Here is an 11,464-nt window from a genome sequence, read left to right on the forward strand (position 1 = left end):
AGGTCACACCCTGCATGTTTCAGGTATCTATCAGTGGGCTGCAAGCTGTAAGGAGATTTTAATTTAAGCTATATTTCTTTTGCCTTTGTTTCCCACATCACTAGTCCTTTTATCACTTGAGAATTTGCAAGGGTTTCAGGAGCCCAGTGTCTGGACCCAGGGTCAAAGAGCAAATATTAGAACAAAAGATGCTCCTGGTGTTCTTATCACTCAGGAATTTACAAGGGTGTTAGGAGCTCTGTGCCAGAAACTGGGGCCTGAAACCAATATATATTTTTTCTATTATCTCACAACTGCAATGTGAAATATTCAAATCCACAATTATAGTCAAGGACTTCAATACTCTTCTCTCATATCTGATAGAAAACGTAAGCAGAAAATCATCAAGGATATGAAGCCAACTTGAACAACACAATCAACCAGCTAGACTTGATTGACATTTATAGAACACTCTTCTGAGCAACAGTAGAATATACATTATTCTCAAGTACACATGGAACACTTAACAATATGAATAATATTCTGTGGAATAAAAACAAGTCCAAATAGAGGCTCCTGGGTGGCACAGAGAGAGAATTAATCCCAAAGTAAGCGGAAGAAAGGGACTAATAAAGACCAAAGTAGAAACTGATGAAAGAGAAAAAAATTAAAACAATGGAATATCAGTGAACCCAAAATCTGGTTCTATGAGATCAATAAAATTGATAAGTCTCTAATCAAAGTGAAAAAAAGAAAATTCAATGACCATTTATATCTAAATGGGGCAGCAGCTACTGAGTTTTGACTTCTTCCACTAGGGAATGCAAACATCATGTTACTGGTGCTTCTAATTGTGAAGAGAAGTTGCAAGTTCTCATTTTTATGTGAAATTTGATTTTTAAATATTGGCCATCAATTCAAAAATTTTCAGCATTATGAGGGCCAAACACAACCCATCTGTAGGCTTCCAGGCACTATGTAATTATGGGATAAACATTTTAAGTAGAAGTTGAGAACTGAGATACTACATTTCTTACAAAAAATTACTAGAAATTCTAGCTGTAATGTTGAATTTTTGTGTAATTAGATAATTTAATACACTTGCATCTTCTTTTATCTAGTCTCAACCCCATAGTTCTCAATCTTGACAGCATAAATTACCTGGGGAGCTTTTTAAAAATTTTTATTTATTTATTTATTTATTTATTTATTTATTTATTTATTTATTTTTAAAGTTGAATTCAATTAATTAACATATAGTGTATTATTAGTGATTCATCAGTTGCATATAACACCCAGTGTTCATTACATCAAGTGCCCTGACCTGGGGAGCTTTTAAAAATGTGAGACTAGGCCTGCCTGACTGGCTCAGTCAGTAGAGTGTGCCACTCTTGATCACGGGGTTGTAAATTCAAACCCCACATTGGGTATAAAGATTACTTAGAAATATAAACCTTTAAAAAGGAGTTTAAGAAATACTGAAGACTAGATAACACCTCCAGAGATTCTAATTTGATTTGTCGGAGGTGAAACTGGGGCAATGGGATTTTTTAAAAAGTATTTAGGTGTTTCTAACTTAAAGTACCTTTGGCATAGACTGAGATAAGAATGAGGGCTTAGTAGGACAAATTATCTATTGAATACCCAGCAAAAGGAGGATATGATTTGCTCAAGGGAAACTCAGTTTTCATTACTTCTCTTTAGTCCCAAACTAATCTCTTTTAGGGTGGTTTTTCAACTTGGGCTCAAATAAGTTGTCTACATTAACTTTCTTGATGATCACCAAACGTTCCTTCATGCATTCGTCCATTTATTCAATGTTTTGTACATTGCATTTAAATCCTGGGATTCAAAGAAAATAAGATTTAATTCCTTGGGTTTTACATGTCATTATCTAGTAAAGGGAGTGAACATGTTTAACAAATCTTCTTTGTTATAATCTACTGTGTCCTAACTCATTGCTCTTCGGCATGCAGTCAGTTCTTGTTTTCCACTGCAATTTCTACCATCATCATGGGCAACTTCAAGATTTCTTTAGATTTTTCATCCAAATTTAGCTTCAAAGCTCCTTGATGCCCACAACTTCAATAGCCATTAATTCTATCCACCTTAAGCTCCAACTCTATGACTTTTACTTATGGATCATACGTTACAACTTAATATAATTTCTCTCTCAATATTCACCAGTGATAATTTTCTTCAAAATTGATACCTTTCTATCTCTTTTACCTCTATTACTTGGTACTGTTAGCCTATGTCCCCTTCTTCTTGATGTCCTCCCAGGAGCATCATACTTTAGGTACCATACTTTATTTCAAGGACAAATCCAATTGATTAGTAATGATGCCCGAAGCAGTATGTCAAAAATTTTAAGGCCATATCTGAGATCAAGCAGTAGTGTCTGTCAATGGATATAGGAAAAAGGGTGTCAGCATACTTGACTCCTAGCTTTAACACTGTATTCCCAGACATCAGTGTTAACAAAATCACACATGTAACAATTAGACACAAAATTCTGACATCAGCTACCACATTTCAAGCCTTTGAACTCACAGCATTTTGGTAACCCTACCCCTGTGTCATTTATCTTATAAGAGCTATAGCTCTTAGAGTAGCTATTTGTATATCTATCATATCCTTACTTTTTTATTATTATGTTCAATTAGCCAACATATAGTACATCATTAGTTCTTGATGTGTTCAACAATTCATTAGCTGCTTATAACACCAGTGCTCATCACGAGCTCCTTGAAAACAAGAACCATGGCTTACTCACTTCTGTACCCCTTGCAGTGCTTGGGATGATACAAAAATGACAACAGAAACTACATTTATTGGGTGCCAGGCACTGTGATAAAGCATCTTAATTAACAAAATGATCTAATTTAAGTATCACAACTGCCTTGAGCAATGGGCGCTTTCTTTACCACAGTATTACAGATGAGGAAACTGAGTCCCAAAGAGGTTAAATGACTTGTCTGGGTCAATTAAAACTTGGACTAGAATTTAGGCCTGACATCAATACCCATGATCTTTATGCTGTACTCAAAATTTGCAGAACCATGAGTCTCCACGGACTGGGAGTGTGGACTCTGGAATCTCTGCCACCGTGTGGATGCTGAGACAGCCAGGAACATGTGCATAGTGCCAGCAGTTCATGCCTATGACAGCATGAGCCACAGTGGCATGAGGGCTGCATGGATGGAGGGCCGTGGATGGATGGAGGACTGTGGTGCAGTTTGGCTTAAAGAGCAGCTGGGCAAGGTATGAGGCAACTGCTGGTCTGCTAAGGAGCTGGCAAGCACTGGACTCCCTAAGTCAGAAGTGGATTTTGCCCTGTGCCATAGAATCATGCTTTATGTTCACACCTTAATGATACAGATGACTGGTGCCAGAGTTGAAAGTGACTTGCCCAAGGTCACCCAGTGTAATGTTGAAGCTCAGGAATACCTGTGTGAAATGTCACAGCCACATTTGTGATTTTATAAGACATCAAAGAAAATGAAAACAGTGGGAAATTTCTCCAAAGATATTTCATACTGGATACCAGAGAAGATAGTTATTTTTTAAGTTTTTATTTAAATTCTAGTTAGTTAACACACAGTGTAATCGTTTCAGGATCCAATATAGTGATTCAACACTTCCAGACAATGCCTGGTGCTCATCACAAGTGCACTCCTTAATCCCCATCACCTATTTAAACCACGCCCCCACCCCCCTCCCCTCTGGTAACCATGAGTTTGTTCACTATAGTTAAAAGTCTATCTCTTGGTTTGCCTCTCTCTCTCTTTTTGCTTTTGCTCTTTTCTTTTGTTTCTTAAGTCCCACATATGAGTGAAATCATATGGTGTTTGTCTTTCTTTGACTGAATTACTTCACTTAACATAATATTCTCTAGCTCCATTTATGTCATTGCAAATAGCAAGATTTCACTCATTTTTATGGCTGAGTAATATTCTATTGTATGTATGTACCACATTCTCCTTATCCATTCATCAGTCAATGGACACTTGGGCTGTTTCCATAATTGGACTATTGAAAGTAATGCTGCTATAAACATAGGGGTGCATGTATCCATTTGAATTAGTATTTTTGTATTCATTGGGTAAATACCCAGTAGTGCAATTGCTGGATCCTAGGATACTTCTATTTTTAGCTTTCTGAGAAATCTCCATACTATTTTCCACAGTGGGGGCACCAGTTTGCATTCCCACCAACAGTGTAAGAGGGTTCTCCTTTCTCCACAACCTCACCAACACCTGTTGTTTCTTGTGTTGTTGATTTTAGCTATTCTGACAGGTGTGGGGTGATATCTCATTATAGTTTTGATTTGTATTTCCCTGATGATCAGTGATGTTGAGCATCTTTTCATGTGTCTGTTGGCCATCTGTATGTCTTCTTTGGAAAAATGTCTTTTCATGTCTTCTGCCCATTTTTAATTAGATGATTTATTTTTTGAGTGATGAGTTTTAGAAGTTCCTTATATATTTTGGATACTAATCCTATATTGGATATGTCATTTGCAAGTATCTTCACCCATTCCATTGGTTACCTTTCAGTTTTCTTGGTTGTTTCCTTCACTATGCAGACGCTATTTATTTTTATGAAGTCCCAATAATTTATCTTTGCTTTTGTTTTCCTTGCCTCAGGAGATATATCTAGAAAGAAGTAGCTATGGCTGATGTCAAAGAGGTCACTGCCTATGTTTTCCTCTAAAATTTTCATGGTTTCAGGTCTCACATTTAGGTCTTAATCCATTTTGAACTTATTTTTGTGTGTGGTGTAAGAAAGTTGTTAAGTTTCACTCTTTTGCATGGTGCTGTCCTGTTTTCTGAACATCATTTGTTCAAGAGATTGTCCTTAACCCTTTGGATAATCTTTCCTTCTCCGTTGAAGATTAATTGACAATATAGTTGTGGGTTTATTTCTGGGTTTTCTATTCTGTTCTGTTGATCAATTTGTTTATTTTTGGGCCAGCACATACTGTTTTGATGACTACAGCTTTGTAATATATGTTGAAATCCAGAATTGTGATGACTACAACATTGTTTTTCTTTTTCAAGTTTGCTTTGGCTATTTGGGGTCTTTTTTGGTTCCAAACAAATTTTAGGATTGCTTTTCCTAGCTCTGTGAAAAATGCTGGTGATATTTTGATAGGAGTGCATTGAATGTGTAGATTGCTTTGGGCAGTACAGACATTTTAACAATATCTGTTCCTCCAATCCATGAGCATGGAATGTCTTTCCATTTCTTTGTGCCCGCTTCAATTTCTTTCATCAGTGTTTTATAGTTTTCAGAATACAGGTCTTTCACCTCTTTAGTTAGGTTTATTCCTAGGTATTTTATGGTTTTGGGTGCAATTGTAAATGGGGTTGATTCCTTGATTTCTCTTTCTGCTGCTTCATTATTGGTGTATAGAAATGCAACAGATTTTTGTACGTTGATCTTGTATCCTGCAATATTACTGAATTCGTGTATCAGTTCTAGCAGGTTTTGGTGGAGTCTTTAGGGTTTTCTATATAGAGTATCATGTTATCTGCAAATCATTACAATTTTACTTCTTCCTTGCCAATTTGGATGTCTTTTATTTTTTTCTTGTCTGATTGTTCTGGCTAAGACTTCCAGTACTATGTTAAAAATAGTGGTGAGAGCGGACATCCCTGTCATGTTCCTGACCTTAGAGGAAGAGCTCTTAGTTTTTCCCCATTTATGATATTCACTGTGGGTTTTTCATATATGTCCTTTAGTAATGTTGAGGTAAGTTTCCTCTAACCACACTTTGTTGAGGGTTTTTTATCACAAATGGATGTTGTACTTTGTGAAATGATTTTTCTATATCTATTGAAAAGATCATATAGTTCTTACCCTTTCTTTTATTAATGTTGTATATCACATTGATTGATTTGCAAATATTGGAACACCCTTGCAACCCAGGAATAAACGCCCCTTGATTGTGGTGAATGATTCTTTTAATGTGCTGTTGCATTCAGTTTGCTAGTATTTTATTGAGAATTTTTGCATTCATATTCATCAGGGATGTTGGCCTGTAGTTCTCTTTTTTAGTGGAGACTTTACTTGGTTTTGATATCAGGGTAATGCTGGCCTCATAGAATGTATTTGGAAGTTTTCCTTCCTCTTCTAGTTTTTGGAATAGTTTTATGAGAAAAGGTATTAACTCTTCTTTAAATGTTTGGTAGAATTTGCCTGTGAAGCCATCTGGCCCTGGACTTTTGTTTGTTGGGAGATTTTCATAACTGATTAAATTTCTTTGCTGGTTATCAGTCTGTTCAAGTTTTCTATTTCTTCCTGCTTCAGTTTTGATAGTTTATATGTGTCCAGGAATTTGTCGATTTCTTCCAGGTTGTCCAATTTATTGGCATATAGTTTTTCATAATATTGTCTTATAATTGTATTTCTGAGGTGTTGGTTGTTATTTATCCTCTCTTATTTGTGATTTTATTTATTTGGGTACTTTCTCTTTTCTTTTTGATAAGTCTGGCTAGAGGTTTACCAATATTATTAAGTTTTTTCAAAGAACCAGCTCCTAGTTTCATTGATCTGTTCTACTGTTTTTTTAGTTTCTATATCATTTATTTGTACTCTGATCTTTAATACTTCTTTCCTTCAGCTAGCTTTAAGCTTTGTTGTTCTTTTTCTAGCTTCTTTAGGTGTAAGTTGTTTATTTGAGATTTTACTTGCTTCTTCAGGTAGGCCTCTATTTCTATATATTTCCCTCTTACGACAACTTTTGCTGCATCCAAACGGTTTTGGACCATTGTGTTTCAATTTTCATTTATTTCCGTGTATTTTTTATTTCTTCTTTGATTTCCTGGTTGGCCCATTCATTGTTTGGTAGCATGTTGTTTAACCTCCATGTATTTGTGGTCTTTCCAAAATTTTTCTTTAGGTTGATTTCTAGTTTCATAATGTTATGGTTAGAAAAGATGAATGGTGTGATGTCAATCTCTTTGTATTTGTTAAGACCTGTTTTATGACCCAGTAGGTGATCTGTTCTGGAGAATATCCCATGTGCATTGGAAAAGAATGTGTGTTCTGCTACTTTAGGATGGAATGTTCTGAATATATCTAAGTCAATCTGGTCCAATGTGTCATTCAAAGCCATTGTTTCCTTGTTGATGTTGTGTTACAATGATCTGTCCATTGATGTAAGTGGGGTGTTAAAGTCCCCTACTATTATTGTGTTATTATCAGTTAGTTCCTTTATGCTTGCCTTTGTTTTATATATTTGGGCACTCACATGTTAGGTACATAAATATTTACAATTATTATATCTTCTTGTTGCATTGTCCCCTTTATGATTATATATTTACTTCTTTGTCTCCTGTTAAGCTCTGTTTTAAAGTCTACTTCTTCTGAAAAAAGTTGTTTGATAAGTGTTTCTCCATCCCCTCACTTTCGAGCTGCATGTGCCTTTAGGTCTAAAATGAGTGTCTTGTAGGCAGCATATAGATGGGTCTTGTTTTTTATTTATGCATTCTGACCCCCTATGTCTTTTGATTGGAGCATTTAGTCCATTTGCTTTCAAAGTAATTATTGATAGATATGTATTTAGTGCCATTTTATTACTTGTTTTGTCATTGTTTCCTGAGATTTCTCTGATCCTTTGTCTTTGTCAGTTTTGACAAAAGAGTGGACTCAAAGAGTCCACTTTAATATTTCTTGCAGGGCTGGCTTAGTGGTCATGAACTCCTTTTGTTTTGTTTTGTTTTGTTTTGTTTTAAAGATTTTATTTATTTATTTGACAGAGAGAGAGACAGCGAGGGGGGAACACAGCAGGGGGAGTGGGAGAGGGAGAAGCAGGCTTCCCGCGGAACAGGGAGCCTGACGTGAGGCTCAGTCCCAGGACCCTGGGATCATGACCTGAGCCGAAGGCAGACACTTAAGGACTGAGCCACCCAGGCGCCCCGAACTCTTTGTTTTTGTTTGTCTGGGAAACTCTTATTTCTCCTTCTCTTCTGAATGATAGTCCTGCTGGATAGAGTGTTCTTTCCTGCAGATTTTTCCCATTCAGCACTTTGAATATATCATGCCAGTCTCTTCTGGCTTGCCAAGTTTCTGTGGAGAGATCTGAAGCTAACTTTGTGGGTCTTCCCTTGTAAGTTAAGGACTTCTTTTGTCCTGCTACTTTTAAGATTTTTCTTTATCACTGTATTTTGCAAATTTCATTACAATATGTGTTGGTGTTGGCCTGCTTTTGTTGATTTTGATGGGGGTTCTCTGTGCCTCCTGTATCTGGATGTCTGTTTCCTTCCCCATTTTTAGGGAAGTTTTCGGCTATTATTTCTTCAAATAAATTTTCTGCCCCCCTTTTTTTTCTCTCTTCTTCTTCTTCTGGGACTCCTATAATACGAATGATGGAGTCACTGGGTTCCTTATGTCTATTCTCATGTTGCATAATTCTTCTTTCTTTGTTGAGCTATATTATTTTATCTTCTATATCACTTATTTTTCCTCTGTTTCTTCCAGTCTGCTGTTCATTGCATCAAGCCTGTTTCCAATCTCATTTATTGCACTCTTCATTTCTGACTAATTCTTTTTTAACTCATTTATCTCTGTGGTAAGGGTATCACTGATGTCTTCTATTCTTTTCTCAAGCCCAGTGAGTATCCTTATGACCGTTGCTTTAAATTCTCCATCAGGCATGTTACTTATATCTATTTCTCTTAGATCTCTGGCCATGGCCTTATCTTGGTCTTTCATATGGGATAAATTCCTCCATCTTCACATTTTGTCTAGGTCTCTGCCTTCTTCTCTGTGTTAGAAAAGGCAGTCATGTTTCCTGCTCCTGAAAGTAACGACCTTTGAAGAAGAAGTCATGTAGTGTCCAGGGCTTGCCACTTCAGGGAATGTCTCTGTTGTGTGCCATGTGTACTCTGCTGTTGTGTTCTGGCTGCTCTATCCTTCAGGCCAGTCATCTGCAGAGGCTCTCCTTGCCTGCTCTGGGCAGTGTTTGGTCCTTGGCTAGAGTGTGGTGATTTTTTTAACTACATGTGCTCTGGACTGCTTGTGAAATGAAACCTGACACTATCTCCACCAGAACTGAGGCCCTGCAGAACTCTTTGTTTGGGGATGTGGTGTGGACAGTGGTTTGTGCTGGTCTTCTGGGGGAGGGACTGAGGCAAATGTGACTAAGAAGGGTAGTACTACTAGAGTGTAGAGTGGTGGGGTTTGGTGTAAGCAAGTTGGGCATCCAGTGTTGGTGCTACACTGCTTCCCACAGGTAGCTCTGTGTTTATGCTCAGGGACCGTGTAGGAAAATGGTGCCAGATATCTCCTTTTTTCCTGGAGAAGTGTCTCCATGAACACTACCTCTCAGGGACACACTGTGAGAAAAGCAAATAATCTCCCCATGTGTGTCCCAGGCATTCTTCAGGTTACTGTTTCCACGCTGTCTGACCTTGTGTTGTTTGCCTGCCTTCTCTCCAGGAGCAGCACTGTGCGCTCAGGGTCTATCCCAGCCAAGCTCACTGACCTCTAGGCTTTAAGGGCGCCTCGCCTGGGTGGCTCAGTCGTTGGGTGCCTGCCTTCAGTTCGGGTCATGATCTCAGGGTCCTGGGATCAAGCTCCACATTGGGTTCCTTGCTCAGCGGGGAGTCTGTTTCTCCCTCTCCCTCTACCCCTGCTTGTGTGCTCTTCTCTCTCTCCCAAATAAATAAATAAAATCTTAAAAAATTAAAACTCCAGTCTTAAGCCCTGCTGGTTATAAGAACTCATGAAATTCAGCCCTTCTTATTTTCCAAGGCAACGACTTTGGAGAAATGTTCTCTTTGTGGGTTCTCCCATGTGCTCCTCTCTCTCTCTCTCTCTCTCTCGCCCTCTCCACAACTAGGGCTCCCTCCCCTCTGCAGCACCCACAATACATTTCTCCCCAAACCAGGTCTCCACACTTTCTACCTTCTTTGATGTAGACTCTTCTTTCCCTTTAGGTGTGGAATTTTTTCTGTCAGTTTTCAGGTTGATTTCTGGGGTATTTAGGATGGTTTGATAGTTATCTAGTTGTGTTCGTGGGATGAGGTAACCTCCTACTCCACCACCATCTTCTTCTGTCCAGAGAAGATTGCTTTGTATGGTACATGGGTAATCCACAAGACCTACCTTCTGGATCATCATACATTGGAGCCATTAATCTTACCTACATTTCAAAGGTAGCAATGCAAGTAAGCTAAGACCAAAGGCTGAATTTTTTCTTGTCATGAATGCAGGGATGAGGAAGTATTTCCTTACAAGCCAATGACCAGCAGGATCTAGTAGAATGAGTAAATATGTTGAACTAAGCCATAAAAACTACAAGACCAAAGCAGTCAGATTCACAGCATCATTCTGATGACATAAGTCAGCAGGGTGAATGTAGGAAGAAGCAAGCATCTTAGAAAACTGGCATTGGTGGTATACCCATCATTACTCCACCTCAGTAAGAAGTAAATAAATATGGTGAAAGTATTGGCAAATAATTTGAAGTGGTCATGAAGCCATCTTCTTTACTCCTAAACCTCCTTCAGATAGTGCAGTTATCAAAGCTGGATATTGTGTTAAGCAAGGAGTGGTGATGAAGCAACTGGAGTAGAAGATATTTTTTTCAATTGGATGAAAACACAATAGCCGGTGGCTCAGATGGTTAAGCGTCTGCCTTCGGCTCGGGTCATGATCCCAGGGTCCTGGGATCGAGCCCCGCATCGGGCTCCCTGCTCGGCGGGGAGCCTGCTTCTCCCTCTGCTTCTCTCTCTCTCTCTGTCTCTCATGAATAAATAAATAAAATCAAAAAAAAAAAAAAGAAAACACAATAGCCTACTTCAAATCTGAACTGGAGAAGGAACCTCTCCAGATAATACCACTTAAAGAAGATCATGAAGTACAGGAATGTAGACAGAGCAATGTAATGATGAGGGACAATCTCTTTGAAAGTGTAACATTGTTTTAAACTTTCTATGTGCAGGCTGATAGCCCTGAAGAGATGCACAGGTGGATTAAAGAAATCTCTGGGACTTACTAAAAAAAAAAACAAGTCCCAGGACTTACTCAGTACTTATAAATGATCATAGAAAGTTGAGTTAACCAAACTGCCTTTTACAGTTATGGTAACTGACTATGTCAACAACATGCAAACTTTCTCGACAGTCATCAGGTTGTATAAGTATATTTTTTTAAATGATGAATTATGAAAAAAATGGAACTTTAATGTGAAAAAATCACATTAAGCTATCTTGTAAAAATTAATTTACTGAATTGGCCCTAGAGTTTCAATTTCTATGTTTTATGTGTTTTGAAATTTTTTATACCACGCCACTTGAAATGCACCTTTGTTCTAAGGATACATGCAAACTCATACATGCATATGCATTGGACAAACTCTACATTACTATAGTTTGCATGGAATTTTAAATATCAGGTGAAATTTAGCCACCTCATAGGAATCTATAGTGTTTTGTTAATTTGTACCACTTTGTTTTCAAAGTCACTAGTATCA

At 37.8% G+C, this 11,464-nt stretch overlaps 1 pseudogene; it reads left to right on the top strand.

The window, feature by feature from the left end:
• The first annotated feature begins 3,114 nt into the window (after window positions 1-3,114).
• On the top strand, window positions 3,115-10,990 carry LOC113930392 (annotated as a pseudogene).
• The last annotated feature ends 474 nt before the right edge of the window (window positions 10,991-11,464 follow it).

The sequence above is a fragment of the Zalophus californianus genome, chromosome X, assembly GCF_009762305.2.
Source record: "Zalophus californianus isolate mZalCal1 chromosome X, mZalCal1.pri.v2, whole genome shotgun sequence".
Lineage (NCBI taxonomy): Eukaryota > Metazoa > Chordata > Mammalia > Carnivora > Otariidae > Zalophus > Zalophus californianus.